Source organism: Gossypium arboreum, chromosome 1 (assembly GCF_025698485.1).
Source record: "Gossypium arboreum isolate Shixiya-1 chromosome 1, ASM2569848v2, whole genome shotgun sequence".
NCBI classification, from domain to species: domain Eukaryota; kingdom Viridiplantae; phylum Streptophyta; class Magnoliopsida; order Malvales; family Malvaceae; genus Gossypium; species Gossypium arboreum.
This window is the reverse complement of record NC_069070.1, coordinates 25,411,201-25,426,233: the sequence shown is the minus strand read 5'-3', so window position 1 is coordinate 25,426,233 and position 15,033 is coordinate 25,411,201.

Genomic DNA, 15,033 nt, shown 5'->3' with positions numbered 1-15,033 from the left:
ATGTGGAATTAGTATTTTGAGTAGGTAAATGGGCTTATAGAAGGCCCATGAGTTGGCCAAAACCAGTTGAATTTTTGGAATTTTAGACTTAGGAGTTAGGGGTTACGGCTAAGTGGCCTTAAGTGGAGTGATGGGTAAATTGCATCACAAAAGAGCCTTGGTTAAGTGGCAAGGGTGGCGCCACTAGGCTCCTAGAAAAGTGGCGTGTGGAGCTTTGGGAAGGCAAGGGATCGATTCCTGTGTTGGCAAATAGATGCATTTATTTTTTAGTGCGGGAGGGTAAGTGTTGGAGTTCGGTGGATTACGCTAAGGAGAGTTGGATCGGTTTAAATGCTTGGATTAAGGAGGGATAAGGGAGAGATTTAAGGGATTTGGATGAGGCTAGGAGTTGGCGAATTATGGGAATTGAAGAGGAAAAAATAGGCAAGGGGCTATGTTGTTAGTATTTGACACTTAGGGTATTGAGTGGTGCCGTTTTTCTTCTCGCTTTAACACCTTAGGGTTGTTTTCCTCTCTTTTTTCCTCTCTAGCGAAACTACCACCTCCCTATTCCTCTTCTTCTATTTTTCTTTCTTCTTCTTCAAAACTATTCATCATACCTGCTATTCATCAATACTTTTGCGAATCCATAAAAGCGAATCTGTGATCATTGCTTGTGCCGATTTCTTCAAAGCCGGGTTCTCCTATGCTCTTTTGTTTTTATTAATTTGCAATTATCTTTTCTTAATCCTAGATCTCGACCGCAATTCTACTTCAAGGTTGTAGCCCACATTATCATCTTCTTCATCACACAAAAGCGAAAAACCATAGATTTGGGGGCTTATAGCGAAACTTCAAGACTTTGGGGAATCGAGTTCTCTGTCGTTTGATAGATAAATCTACACTAGATTGCGTGGAAATCAAGTGGGAGTAAGGGTAAGTACGTATCATCTCGGATCTGTTCTTATTTTGCAAAGTTAAGAAAAGCGAAGTCCCTAAAATTAGGGAGGTGTCGATTTGGGCATATGGCTCTAAGAGTCTTTAATGATGTTTTCTTTCGGTGACTAGAGTCTTCAAGTGTTGAATCTAAGGCGTGGTTCATTGGAGCAATCGGATTGAGCTAACTATCGATTTTGGCAAAAGGTAAGGTTTCAAAGGTTTTAGGGATATGGTTCGATCATGGATAAGTAAGTTTTGGGGTTTAGTGATTATGGTTTGTAAATAAGAACTGTGCTAATAAATTGTAGGACATCGAAAGGGATCTCGAAGCGTTCGTCATGAATCGGTGTGTCTAGAACACCCTTTCTTAGTTCAATTAAGCAAAAGCCGAAATGCCAAAATCCGGCATTTCATGGTCATGTAAGTATGTGAATGCTCTCAAGTCATAGAGGAATTGTTAGATCTGCACCGCAAGGTGGTAAGCACGTTCAGCGTGATGCTTTAGCGTATTTGAAAAAAGGGGCTTGATGGGCCAAAATCGGGCCCAATGGGCTTCTGGACCAATATGGGTAAGAGATGGGCAAATTAGCTCATTAGGTAGATGGTGGAATCAAATTGCATAAAACGATAAAATTCTTGAATTAGCTTGTGCAAGAGCGTGAGATCACGAAATTACCCTAAAGAGTAAAATTACGAAATTACCCTAAAGAGCAAAATTACCGATATACCCCTAGGGTTTTAAATTGGTGAACGCATGATTGATCAATGTTGTATTTTACATGATATGCTTTTATTAATATCTGCTGCATGGGGTTGGGGTATTAATGGAGGAAATCTTGAAAGTGGTTCATCCACGTCTTGGAGGCTTTGCCTCAATGGACTGAATTTGAGTGTTCTTTTGCAAGCTGTGGTGTGTAAATTGGGTGGGTTGAGATATTCCCCACATGGTGTGTAGGGCTGGTGCAGGGGTAGTGTAGCGGTTGGTGGGTTGAGTAGTCTCCCGGATGGGCTTGCATTCATTATTTCTTGATACTCATGTTCTTGAACTGGGCCTATGGGCCACATCATTATGTAAAAGGGCTAAGGCCTTACTCTTGTGATACGAAAAGGGCTTGACCTCTGTGTCTTGATATCTGAATAGGGCTTAGGCCCAATGGGCTCGAGCTGAATTGGGCTTTGGATGGGTTCTGTATACACCGAGTTTTCCAAACTCACCCCTTCCTCTTCCTCCTTGCGGTGAGCCCTAGTTGGTGGACTTGGAGTGGCGGGATTCAGAGTGGCCATGAAGATGGATTGCCAATTTTAAATAAGTTTAGCATTTAATTTGGATTATTTTATTTTATTATGTTTAAAGTTGTAATAAGGCCGCTCTTTTTAATTATTTTTATTTTGGGGATTATTAAACTGGTTAGCACTAGGGTTCGTTTTATAAAAACTACTTGATTTTTAAAAGCTCACGATGACGCATAAAGTTTCCATAAAGTAAATGTTTTTCCAAGGAAATAAATATTTTAAACAAACGTTTTCAACTTAAACATTTTCTTAAGACGGACATAATCAAGCGATTTTCTCAAAATTATACGAGATGTTAGAGTGTGGCAATGGTGGTGTGCATGTCTAGGATTGGATCCGGAAGATCTTGGTACTTAGCGGTCAAGCGGACTCACCTCCTCTTTTCTGGTTTCCTACCGGTGCATAGCTTCTATTCACTTTAACCTACCTTTAAAAGTGTCTTTTACAACACCAACTCGACTTTTCCAAACTAAGTGTCTGAATGTTTTGAGCGCATCAATGTGGCGCATCGAATCCGGTCATAACGTCCGGCCGGGTTTGGGGTGTTACATTTAGTGGTATCGAGCAGTTGCAACAACTCGGTGTGGATCGGTCCGAAAATCTTTTCAAAAACTTGGGCCTAAGAAGGGTATTTTTAGAAATGGTAAGTTTTTGAAGATGTTCAAGTTTTTTTCTATTTGTTAAGCGGGGTTAAATCAATAGTTTTAAAATAAAAGTGTTTTCAAATAAAATCTTTTTATTTTCGGTAAACAAAAACATGGTATTTGAAATTTTAAATAGACGATAAATGAGTGGCACACTGAATCCCGACACCAAGTCTGTAAGTATCTTTACGCTCTATATATATCTTGTCTTGTCTTGTAAATAATCTGTAGATAATCTTGAGCCTTAGAGATAGAGCTATTGATGATGTAGTATTAGGACTACAAGATGGAACCATAGCTAAATTATGATTGCGCGAAATAACTTTAAAACTTTATCATTTTATAAGACATTCGGTATTAAGCAGTGAAACCAATAAACTAATGTCATAAAATTCGTGTCGAGATAAATCGTTATGAGTACAAGGGTTACTCGAGGAAGAGGCCGTGGTCGAGGCCGAGGTAGCACTCAAGCTGGATCGGCGTCATCGAACACGTGCCGGTGGCGGGTACGTCCACAACCGATTAATGAAAATGGGCCGTATGACCGGCCGCAGGGATGACGCTTTGTCTCGAGCCATGTTGAGGGTTTTGGAAAGGGTGGCCGAGCTAACGTCGGGCCCATGAATAGGGGTCCATTTCGAACGACTTGAACCATGAGCTGAGATTTTTAGGCGTGTCTGGGTGGCCCCAAATGTGGTGAATCTTGGTTGGAAGCCACAGAGCGGATCATGGACGACTGGACTGCTCGGAGAGTAGAAGTTGAAAGGGCGATGTCGTTCTTTGTGGGATGAAGCGTGTCGATGGTGGATTCTTGTGAGAGAAAGTACCCCGGTGAGAGGGTAACATGGGAGTGTGCAAGCAGACCTTTAAAGGCGAAATATGTTGGAGCTAGCTATGTAGATGCACGCAGAAAGGAGTTCTGAACGACTCGGGAAATAAGACCATTCTTTGAATATGAGGCGGAGTTTCTACGATTGAGTCGGTATGCTAATGGCATCATTTCCACTTGAATATGAGCGCAGCGTCGTTTTGAGATGGCCGTAGAGATGAGTTAAAGGTGCTCATAGCTCCATGAGAAGGGCGAGATTTATTTGACTTGGTAGAAAGGCTAAGATAGCCGAGGAAGTGAAGCAAACCGAGCGGAGGAATCGTGATAAGGACCGGAATCGGTTCGGGAGGATCTTTGGACCAAGTGGTCTTTAATCGAAATGTTAAGAGAGCTAGGATGGGGAACCGGTTCGGCGATTCCGGTGAACACAGTGTAGACTTCAAGCTTGTGGAGATTGCGGCGAGAATGCATCAAGGAGAGTCTTTGGAAGCGTTAAGGGCTTGTTTTCGTTGTGGGTCTAAGGAGCATAGGATTAAGGATTGTCTAGGAGGCCACTCCGGCTCAAGTGGCGAACAAGGGCCGAGCGACCAGCTCAACTCAGTGAGGATGGACCCGCCGCCAAGAGGTCGTGGACAAGGTCGCGGAGGTAATGGCCGTGGGCGTGGGGCACCCGGCGGTATTGGTAACGCGGATGCTCGTCGGCCAGACTTTGGTGTATCTTTTCTTTCGTCAGCATGAGGAGGTGGCCTTTTGATGTCATAATCGGTACGTTTTTATCTATGGTGTACCTTATCTTTGCTCGATTGATGTGGGATCAACCCATTCATATGTGGCATATAACATTTATGGGGCCGAGGCGTGCACTTGAGGAGGCTGTATGTGGGGTGTGCGTGATAAGTCCTTTAGGTCATTCGGTTAAGGTAGAGAAACTCTTCAAGGAGGTGCCTCACGGAGATTCAAGGCAAGGTTTTCTATGGGGATTTGATGGAGTTACCGTTTGAAGAATTCGATCGATCCTAGGGATGGATTGGTTGACCAAGCATAAGGCAACTTTGGATTGTGCAGCTAAGAGGATGGTGTTAGAAGCGTCAATGATGAAGAGGTTATGATCATTGGAGAACGAAGGATTACTTATCCAATGTAGTATCGGCATTGAAATTTGAAAGCGATCGCAAGGGATGCGAGGCATATCGGCTTTGGTAAGTCAAGTGGCGAGGATCATTGTGGAGACCATCGAATCTGTTAGGGAATTCAGGATGTTTTCCTAAGAGCTTCTGGATTACCTCCCAATCGGGAAGTTGAGTTTGGAATCGATTTGTTACGAGGGACGCTCCGGTCTCTATTGCACCCTATAGGATGGCACCAAGGAGTTGGTGGGCGAAGGCTCAAATTCAAGAGCTATTAGATAGAGGCTTCATTAGGCCTAGTGTGTCTCCTCGGGAGCACCGGTCTGTTGTAAAGAAGAAGGGCGGAGCGATGCGCATGTGCATCGATTATCGCCATTGAACAAGCGGCGATTAAGAATAAGTATCCACTACCAAGGATTGATGACTGTTCGATCAATTTAGGGAGCTTCGGTATTCTCAAAATCGATCTTAGTTACGGATACCATCGCCTAAGGGTAAAGAAGGGATATTCATAAGACAGACATTTGAACTCGATATGGACATTATGAGTTTGTGGTCATGCCGTTTGGGCTAACGAACGCACTGCGGCTTTTATGGATCGATAAATCGAGTATTCCAACCTTACTTGGATCGGTTTGTAGTCGTCTTTATCGGCGATATCTTGGTATACTCAAACGGAGCGAAGCATGATGAGCATCTCCGTATTGTCTTTGCAAGTGTTAAGGGAGAAGGAGCTCTATGCGAAATTTAGCAAGTGTGAATTACGGTTGAAAGAGGTAACCTTCCTAGGGCATGTGGTCTCTGCCGGGGATTAAGGTGGATCCTCGTAAAATTGAAGCTATTCGGAATGGAAGCCACCTAGGTCGATGTCGAAATTCGGAGTTTCCTAGGGTTGGCGAGTTACTCTGAAAGTTTGTGGAGGGTTTCTCGGTGATGGCGGCGCCTTGACAAAACTCATAAGGAAAGGAGTACCATTTATGCGGACCGAAAAAAAAAAAGCTTTTGATCGGTTGAAAAAGGTATTGACCAAGCGCCGGTGTTGATTCAACCGTGTCTGGGAAGGACTTCACCGTATATAGCGATCGTCGCATGTGGGGTTAGGTTGCGTCTTGATGCAAGAGGGCAAGGTGGTCGCTTATGCATCACGACGACTTAAGGCTCATGAGGTGAAATACCCTACGCATGATTTGGAGCTAGCGGCGGTGATTTTTGCGTTAAAAATTTGGAGGCATTACTTATATGGGGAGAAGTGCATCATATACACGATCATAAGAGCTTAAAGTATTTGTTGACTCGAAGGAGTTGAACCTTAGGCAACTAAGGTGGGTGGAGTTGCTTAAAGACTACGATTTGTTCGATAGAGTACCACCGGGAAAGGCTAATGTGGTGGCGGATGCATTGAGTCGAAGGGTTATTACGGTTTGAGAGCCTTGTTCGCACGATTAAGTCTATTCGATGATGGAAGCTTGTTGGCGAAGCGCAAGTAAGGCCTACTTGGGTGAACAGATTAAGGAAAAATAGTTGAAGGGCGATTCATTAGCTCTTGGTTCCGACAAGTTAAGAGTGGTGAGAACGAGGATTTTGGGTTGAAACGTGAAGAAGTTACGTGTTTTCGTGGAAGGGTTTGTATTCCAAAGGATCTGAATTGAGGCGATTAATTCTAAAAGAGGCTCATGGTGGACTTTGTGCCATGCATCTGGAGGAATAAGTTATACCGAGACTTGCGAGAGGTGTCTTGGTGGCGGATTAAAACGAGAGGTGGTGAATTTGTTGGGAAATGTCGGCGTGCGGCGGAGTTAAAGTGAGCACCAACTGCCGTCGGGATTACTACAACCGGTGAAAATTCCACTATGGAAGTGGGAAAGAGTAACAATGGACTTTGTGAGTGGGTTACCTTTGACACCCACCAAGAAAGATTCGGTGTGGGTAGTTGTGGATAGGTTAACAAAATCGCTCATTTCATACTGTTCGTACCGACTACTCACTACAAAAGTTGGCTAAGCTATATGTGGCGGAGGTAGTCATTTGCATGGGGTGCCGTGTCAATAATCTCGATCGAGACCCTAGGTTTACGTCTCGGTTTTGGCGGAAGTTGCAAGAAGCGTTGGGAACACGATTGGATTTTAGGACCGCTTTTCACCCACAGACAGATGGACAGTCAGAAAGGGTTATTCAGGTTCTGGAAGATATGTTGAGAGGTTGTATCATCGATTTTTGTGGAAGTTGGGAGGACTACTTACCATTGGCGGAGTTTGCGTACAATAACAGCTATCAAGCAAGTATTCAGATGGCACCATATGAAGCGCTTTATGGGCGAAGATGTCGTACGCCGACGTGTTGGACAGAGTTGGGTGAACGACGAGTGCTTGGACCGGAATTGGTGGCAGACACTAAAAGCAAGGTTAAGCTGATAAGGGGTCGGCTAAAGGAGGCGTCCGATAGACAGAAGTCGTATGCGGATTTGAAGCGCAAAGAGATTGAGTTATTTGTGGGGATATGGTTTTCTTGAAGGTATTCCTTGGAAGAAAATTTTGAGATTTGGTAAGAAGGGTAAGTGAGCCCACGGTTTATTGGGCCTTACCGAGTTGTTAAGCGGGTTGGACCAAAGGCTTATCACTAGAGTTGCCACGAATCGCATCGTATCCACGACGTTTTCATGTATCCATGTTGGGCGGTATCGATCGACCCAACACATATCATACCGATTCTTTGAAATTGAAGTCTGACCAGATTTAACCTTGAAGAGGAACACGTGCAAATACTTAATCGTGACGTCAAGATGTTGAGAAGGAAATCAATTCCACTAGTGAAAGTACTTTGGAGAAACCATGGCAAGGAGGAAGCTACGGGAGGCGAGGAGGCTATCAAACAACAATACCCTCAAGCTGTTACGATAAGGTAAAATTTCGAGGTCGAAATTTCTTTAAGGAGGTAGAGTTGTAACATCCCGATTTTCGGGTTTATTCGCGATTTTCAATATTTTGTAAAGATTTTTAAAATTTTGTATTTGGATGTGGAATTAGTATTTTGAGTAGGTAAATGGGCTTATAGAAGGCCCATGAGTTGGCCAAAACCAGTTGAATTTTTGGAATTTTAGACTTAGGAGTTAGGGGTTACGGCTAAGTGGCCTTAAGTGGAGTGATGGGTAAATTGCATCACAAAAGAGCCTTGGTTAAGTGGCAAGGGTGGCGCCACTAGGCTCCTAGAAAAGTGGCGTGTGGAGCTTTGGGAAGGCAAGGGATCGATTCCTGTGTTGGCAAATAGATGCATTTATTTTTTTAGTGCGGGAGGGGTAAGTGTTGGAGTTCGGTGGATTACGCTAAAGGAGAGTTGGATCAGTTTAAATGCTTGGATTAAGGAGGGATAAGGGAGAGATTTAAGGGATTTGGATGAGGCTAGGAGTTGGCGAATTATGGGAATTGAAGAGGAAAAATCGGGGGGGCTATGTTGTTAGTATTTGGCACTTAGGGTATTGAGTGGTGCCTTTTTCTTCTACTTTAACACCTTAGGGTTGTTTTTCCTCTCTTTTTCCTCTCTGGCGAAACTACCACCTCCCTATTCCTCTTCTTCTATTTTTCTTTCTTCTTCTTCAAAACTATTCATCATACCTGCTATTCATCAATACTTTTGCGAATCCATAAAAGCGAAATCCGTGATCATTGCTTGTGCGATTTCTTCAAAGCCGTGTTCTCCTATGTTCTTTTGTTTTATTAATTTGCAATTATCTTTTCTTAATCCTAGATCTCGACCGCAATTCTACTTCAAGGTTGTAGCCCACATTATCATCTTCTTCATCACACAATAGCCGAAAAACCATAGATTTGGGGGCTTATAGCGAAACTTCAAGACTTTGGGGAATCGAGTTCTACCGTCGTTTGATAGATAAATCTACACTAGATTGCGTGGAAATTAAGTGGGAGTAAGGGGTAAGTACGTATCATCTCGGATCTGTTCTTATTTTGCAAAGTTAAGAAAAGTCAAGTCCCTAAAATTAGGGAGGTGTCGATTTGGGCATATGGCTCTAAGAGTCTTTAACTAATGTTTTCTTTCGGTGACTAGAGTCTTCTTAGCGTTGAATCTAAGGCGTGGTTCATTGGAGCAATCGGATTCGAGCTAACTATCGATTTTGGCAAAAGGTAAGGTTTCAAAGGTTTTAGGGATATGGTTCGATCATGGATAAGTAAGTTTTGGGGGTTTAGTGATTATGGTTTGTAAATAAGAACTGTGCTAATAAATTGTAGGACATCGAAGGGATCTCGAAGCGATCGTCATGAATCGGTGTGTACCAGAACACCCTTTCTTAGTTCAATTCGGCAAAAGCGAAATGCCAAATTCCGGCATTTCATGGTCATGTAAGTATGTGAATGCTCTCAAGTCATAGAGGAATTGTTAGATCGGCACATGAAGGTGGTAAGCACGTTCAGCGTGATGCTTTAGCGTATTTGAAAAAGGGGCTTGATGGGCCAAAAGCGGGCCCAATGGGCTTACGGACCAATATGGGTAAGAGATGGGCAAATTAGCACATTAGGTAGATGGTGGAATCAAATTGCATAAAAGCGATAAAAATTATTGAATTAGCTTGTGCGATGGCGTGAATCACGAAATTACCCTAAAGAGCAAAATTATCGAAATTACCCTAAAGAGCAAAATTACCGATATACCCCTAGGGTTTTAAATTGGTGAATCGCATGATTGATCAATGTTGTATTTTACATGATATGCTTTTATTAATATCTCTGTTGCATGGGGTTGGGGTATTAATGGAGGAAATCTTGAAAGTGGTTCATCCACGTCTTGGAGGCTTTGCCTCAATCGACTGAAATTGAGCGGCGTTTTTAAGCTGTGGTGTGTGTGAATTTGGGTGGGTTGAGATATTCCCCACATGGTGTGTAGGGCTGGTGCAGGCGATGTAGCGGTTGGTGGGTTGAGTAGTCTCCCGGATGGGCTTGCATTCATTATTTCATTGATACTCATGTTCTTGAAGCGGGCCTATGGGCCACATTGTTATGTAAAAGGGCTAAGGCCTTGCTCTTGTGATACGAAAAGGGCTTGACTTCTTGTGTCTTGTTATCTGAATAGGGCTTAGGCCCAATGGGCTCGAGCTGAATTGGGCTTTGGATGGGTTTCAGTATACACTGAGTTTTCCAAACTCACCCCTTCCTCTTCCCTCCTTGCGGTGAGCCCTAGTTGGTGGACTTGGAGTCAAGGGGATTGAGTGGCCATGAAGATGGATTGCCAATTTTAAATAAGTTTAGCATTTAATTTGGATTATTTTATTTTATTATGTTTAAAGTTGTAATAAGGCCGCTCTTTTTAATTATTTTTATTTTGGGGATTATTAAACCGGTTAGCACTAGGGTTCGTTTTATAAAAACTACTTGATTTTTAAAAGATCACGATGACGCATAAAGTTTCCATAAAGTAAATGTTTTTCCAAGGAAATAAATATTTTAAACAAACGTTTTCAACTTAAACATTTTCTTAAGACGGACATAATCAAACGATTTTCTCAAAATTATACGAGATGTTAGAGTGTGGCAATGGTGGTGTGCATGTCTAGGATTGGATCCGGAAGAGCTTGGTACTTAAGCGGTCAAGCGGACTCACCTCCTCTTTTCCTAGTTTCCTACACGGTGCATGACTTCTATTCACTTTAACCTACCTTTAAAAGTGTCTTTTACAACACCAACTCAGCTTTTCCAAACTAAGTAATACGGAATGTTTTGAACGCATCAATGTGGCGCATCAGAACCGGTCATAACGTCCATGCCGGGTTTGGGGTGTTACAATATAAGTAGTGTCGCCAAATTTTTAAAGCGAACACAATTGCAGCCAACTCTAAGTCGTGTGTTAGATGGTTCTTTTCATGTGGTTTCAATTGACGGGAAGCATAAGCTATAACTTTTCCTTCTTGCATTAAAACACATCCCAGAACGTTATGACGCATCACTATAAATCACAAACTCTTTCCCCGATTTAGGTTGATCTAGAACTGCTGCTTCAGTTAGTAGTACTTTCAATTGTTTGAAACTCTGCTGACATGTTTCTGACCATTCGAATTTCACATCTTTTTGAAACAGTCGTGCTATCGATGTCACAATCATCAAAAACCCTTTCATGAATCTTCAATAATAGCTTGCTAAGCCCAGAAAATTATCAGACACATTTCACGAAGGTTTCCAGTCAACAATAGTAGAAACCTTACTCGGGTCAACTCTAATACCTTCAGCTGAAACAATATGTCCTAGAAATCCAAACTCTCGGAGCCAAAACTCACATTTGCTAAACTTTTCAAATAATTGATTATCACGTAAAGATTGTAACACAATTCTCAAGTGCTCGGTATGTTCAGATTCATATCGTGAATAAATCAAAATGTCGTCATTGAATACAAAAACGAATCTGTCTAAATAGGGTCTGGATATTAGGTTCATCGAGTCCATAGAAACTGCAGAAGGATTAGTTAATCCTAAAGGCATAACAAGGAATTCATAATGTCCGTACCTCATTCTGAATGTGATTTTTGGCACATCTGACTTTTTAGCTCGCAACTGATAATAACCCGATCTCAAATCAATCTTTGAAAATACTATAGCCCTTTCAACTTATAAACTAAATCATCAACCCGAGGTAGAGGGTATTTGTTCTTTATAGTCACTGTATTTAGCTGTCTGTAATTGATACACTTTCTCATCGTGCCATCTTTCTGTTTTACAAACAATACCGGTGTACCCCAGGGCAAATAACTTGGTCGTGGAAAACCTCTATCTGTTAATTCTTGCAACTGAGCTTTCAACTCTTTTAATTCTGTTGGTGCCATTTTGTATGGAGCTATTGATATCGGTGTTGTTCCCTATACTAATTTAATACCAAATTTAACCTCTTTGATAGGTGGCAAACCGGGTAATTCTTCTAGAAATACATCCGAAAACTCACAAACAATAGGTATAGATTCAATCTTTGATTCAGACACCTTAGTATCCAGTACGTATGCAAGATATGCATTATAGCCCTTTTTCATACATTTTTGAGCTAACATAAACGATATCACAGTAGGTAATTCACTTCAATCATCAGACTCAATCCGAAGAATTTCACCATTCTGACATTTCAATTCGATAACCTTTCGTCTACAATTCTCAACTGCATAATGCATAGTCAGCCGGTCCATACCCAGAATCACATCAAACTCATTGAATAGTAAAAGTATCAAGTCAGCTGGAAAACAGTAACCTCGGGTCATCAAAGGACAATTCTTACAAATTTTATCAACTAAAATAGACTTGCTTAAGGGGTTTGATACTTTAATTACAAATTCTGTAGACTGGACATGTAAACTCTTTTTAAATACTAAATTCATATAGATATATAAATGGGTTAATCCAGGATCTATCAACACAACTATATCAGTATTGAAAAGAGAAAAAGTACCAATAATAACGTCTGGCGATGATACCTCTTCTGGTGCATAGATAGCATAATCTCGGACAGGTGCTCGTACCTCAAATCTCACAGTTGAATCTCTTGTAGCACCTCAGATACCACTCGTATCTCCAATGTTTTTGGGTGGTCTCCCTATAGTAGCCATATTACTTGCTTTCGTCAATTGATCTCTTTCAGCTATAAACTTTTCTGGATAGTCCCGGAGATAATGATCAAGAGATCCGCATCTAAAATAAGCTTCTTTCATTATTCTACATTCACCGTAATGTCGCTTATTGCAGTGCTTACATTTAAGTCCAACATTTCTAACACTACCCACACTGGCAACAGATGTCGACTGAGGTTTAGAGCTGAAATGTCTCGCATCTTTATCTTTGATCGAAATTCCCATAGAAGAAATAGAATGAGGATGATATTCTCTAGATTTCTTTGATGCTAACTAATGTGATTTGCCCACAAATCTCTTTCTAAAGTCCCTAGCCTCAGAATTGACTTTTCTTTTCTCTTTGCTAAGCTCTTCGGCTTTACAAGCTCTGTCAACTAGAACAACAAACTCTTTCAGGTCAATAATAATCCCAACTAATAGTCTAATTTCTTCATTTAATCCATCTTCGAACCTTTTACACATTATAGCCTTGGAAGAAACTCTTTTTCGTATTCTGTTACTAACATACGACCTTGTTTCAATTCAAGAAATTCTTTTCGTTTCTGATCAATGAATCGTTGGCTGATGTATTTTTTTTTGAATTTAACTTGAAAGAATTCCCAAGTAACTCTTTCTCGCGAAACTACAGATATTAAGGTATTCCACCACTGATACACAGTGTCTCTCAACAGTGATACACCACGTTTTAAACATTCTTCAGGTGTGAAAAGAAATTCATCAAATACTCAAATCGTGTTCTCAAGCCAAAACATCGCCTTCTCAGGGTCATCGTTAATAGTGGCTCTGAATTCCTTAGCCTCATGTTTCCATTTCTTATCAACAGGTAGTTTATTCAATCGCAAAGGATCCATACCGTAAGGAACTACAGGGATCGATTAGGGAATAGGTGGGGGTGGAGGTTGTTGAGCAGCTGGGTTTGTATGAATGTATTGAGTGAACCACTCATTCATCATTGAAAGAAGTCTTCTTTAGCCTCACCTCTGTGACTGCTCGACATGGGTCTAGATTCAGAAGGCACTGTCCCTTAAGTGGGATCTGGCACATTACTCAATATCATCTGCTATAGCTAGTTCGGGATCCATTACTATCCCAGTAGTGTTTAAGATGTTGACCATTAACTTTAAACGTACCTCCATAATTTTCGTATAATTCAACAGCTCCATGAGGATAAACTCGATAGATGGTAAAGGGTCATTTCCATCAGGATTTAAGCTTCCCAAGAAATAACTTCAACCTTGAATTAAATAACAAAACCTTCTAACCGTCTTTAAACTTGTGAGGTTGTATATGACTATCATGCCATCTCTTTGATCTTTCTTTACACATTTTGGCATTCTCTTAGGAAAACAACCTTAGCTCTTCCAACTTATCAAGTTGTAACATCCTCTCTCACCGGCTTGCTTAAGATCAAAGTTCAATTGCTTCAAAGCCCAATGAGTTCTATTCTCCAACTCTAATGGCAAATGACATGCCTTTCGAAAGACTAGCTGATAAGCAGCCTTTCCTAACAGTGTCTTAAATGTTGTTCGACAGGCCCATAATGCATCAATGAGCCTTTGAGACCAATCTTTTTTGTTAGGGCGTACTACCCTTTCAAAGATACCTTTGATTTCACGGTTCACTCTTTCAACTTTCCCATTAGACTGAGGGTGATAGTCAATAGCAATCTCATGCTTCACATCATATTTGTCAAGCAACCACTTAAGCCATTTGTTCATAAAGGGAGAACCTTCATCACTAATAACAGCTTTTGTGTCCTAAATCGTGTAAACAGATGCTTATGTAGGAATCGCAAGGCTACCTTAGCATCACTTGTAGGATATTCTTTAGCTTCAACCCACTAGATATATAGTACACAACAACTAAGATGTATTTGTTCCCATATGAAGAAGGAAACAAGCCTAAGAAGTCAATGCCCCATACGTCGAACAATTCAATCTCAAAAATGTTTGTTAAGGGCATCTCATTCCTCCTTGATATATTTTCGGTCCTTTGGCATTTATCACAGTTCTTCACATAATCATAAGCATCTTTAAATAGTGTAGGCCAAAAGAAACCTACTTGCAAAATCTTTGCTGCAGCATGTGAACCACCAAAGTGTCCCCCACTTGGAGATGAATGGCAATCATACAAGATCTCAACAATTTCACTTTCAGCTACACATTTTTGGATTATATTATCTGCACACAGTTTAAACAAAAAGGATCGTCCCAAAAATAATACCTACTATCATGAAGGAATTTTTTCCTTTGTTGGTATGTCATTTCTTTAGGAATTATTCCACATGCAAGATAATTGGCAAAATCAGCAAACCAAGGTGTTTCATGAATTCGACTTACCTCAAATAAGTATTCATTTAGGAAATTCTCGTTGATAGGCACACATGATCTAATTACCTTACCTTGCTCCAACCTCGACATATGATCAACTATTTAATTTTTGACACTTTTTATGTCTTGGATCTTAAGGTCAAATTCTTGGAGTAAAAGTATCCAACGAATTAGCCTTGGTTTTGCATCTTTCTTCGTGAGCAAGTATTTAATGGCTGCATTGTCAGTAAATACTGCAACTTTGGTACCTATAAGATATGAGTGAAACTTTTCAAAAGTAAAA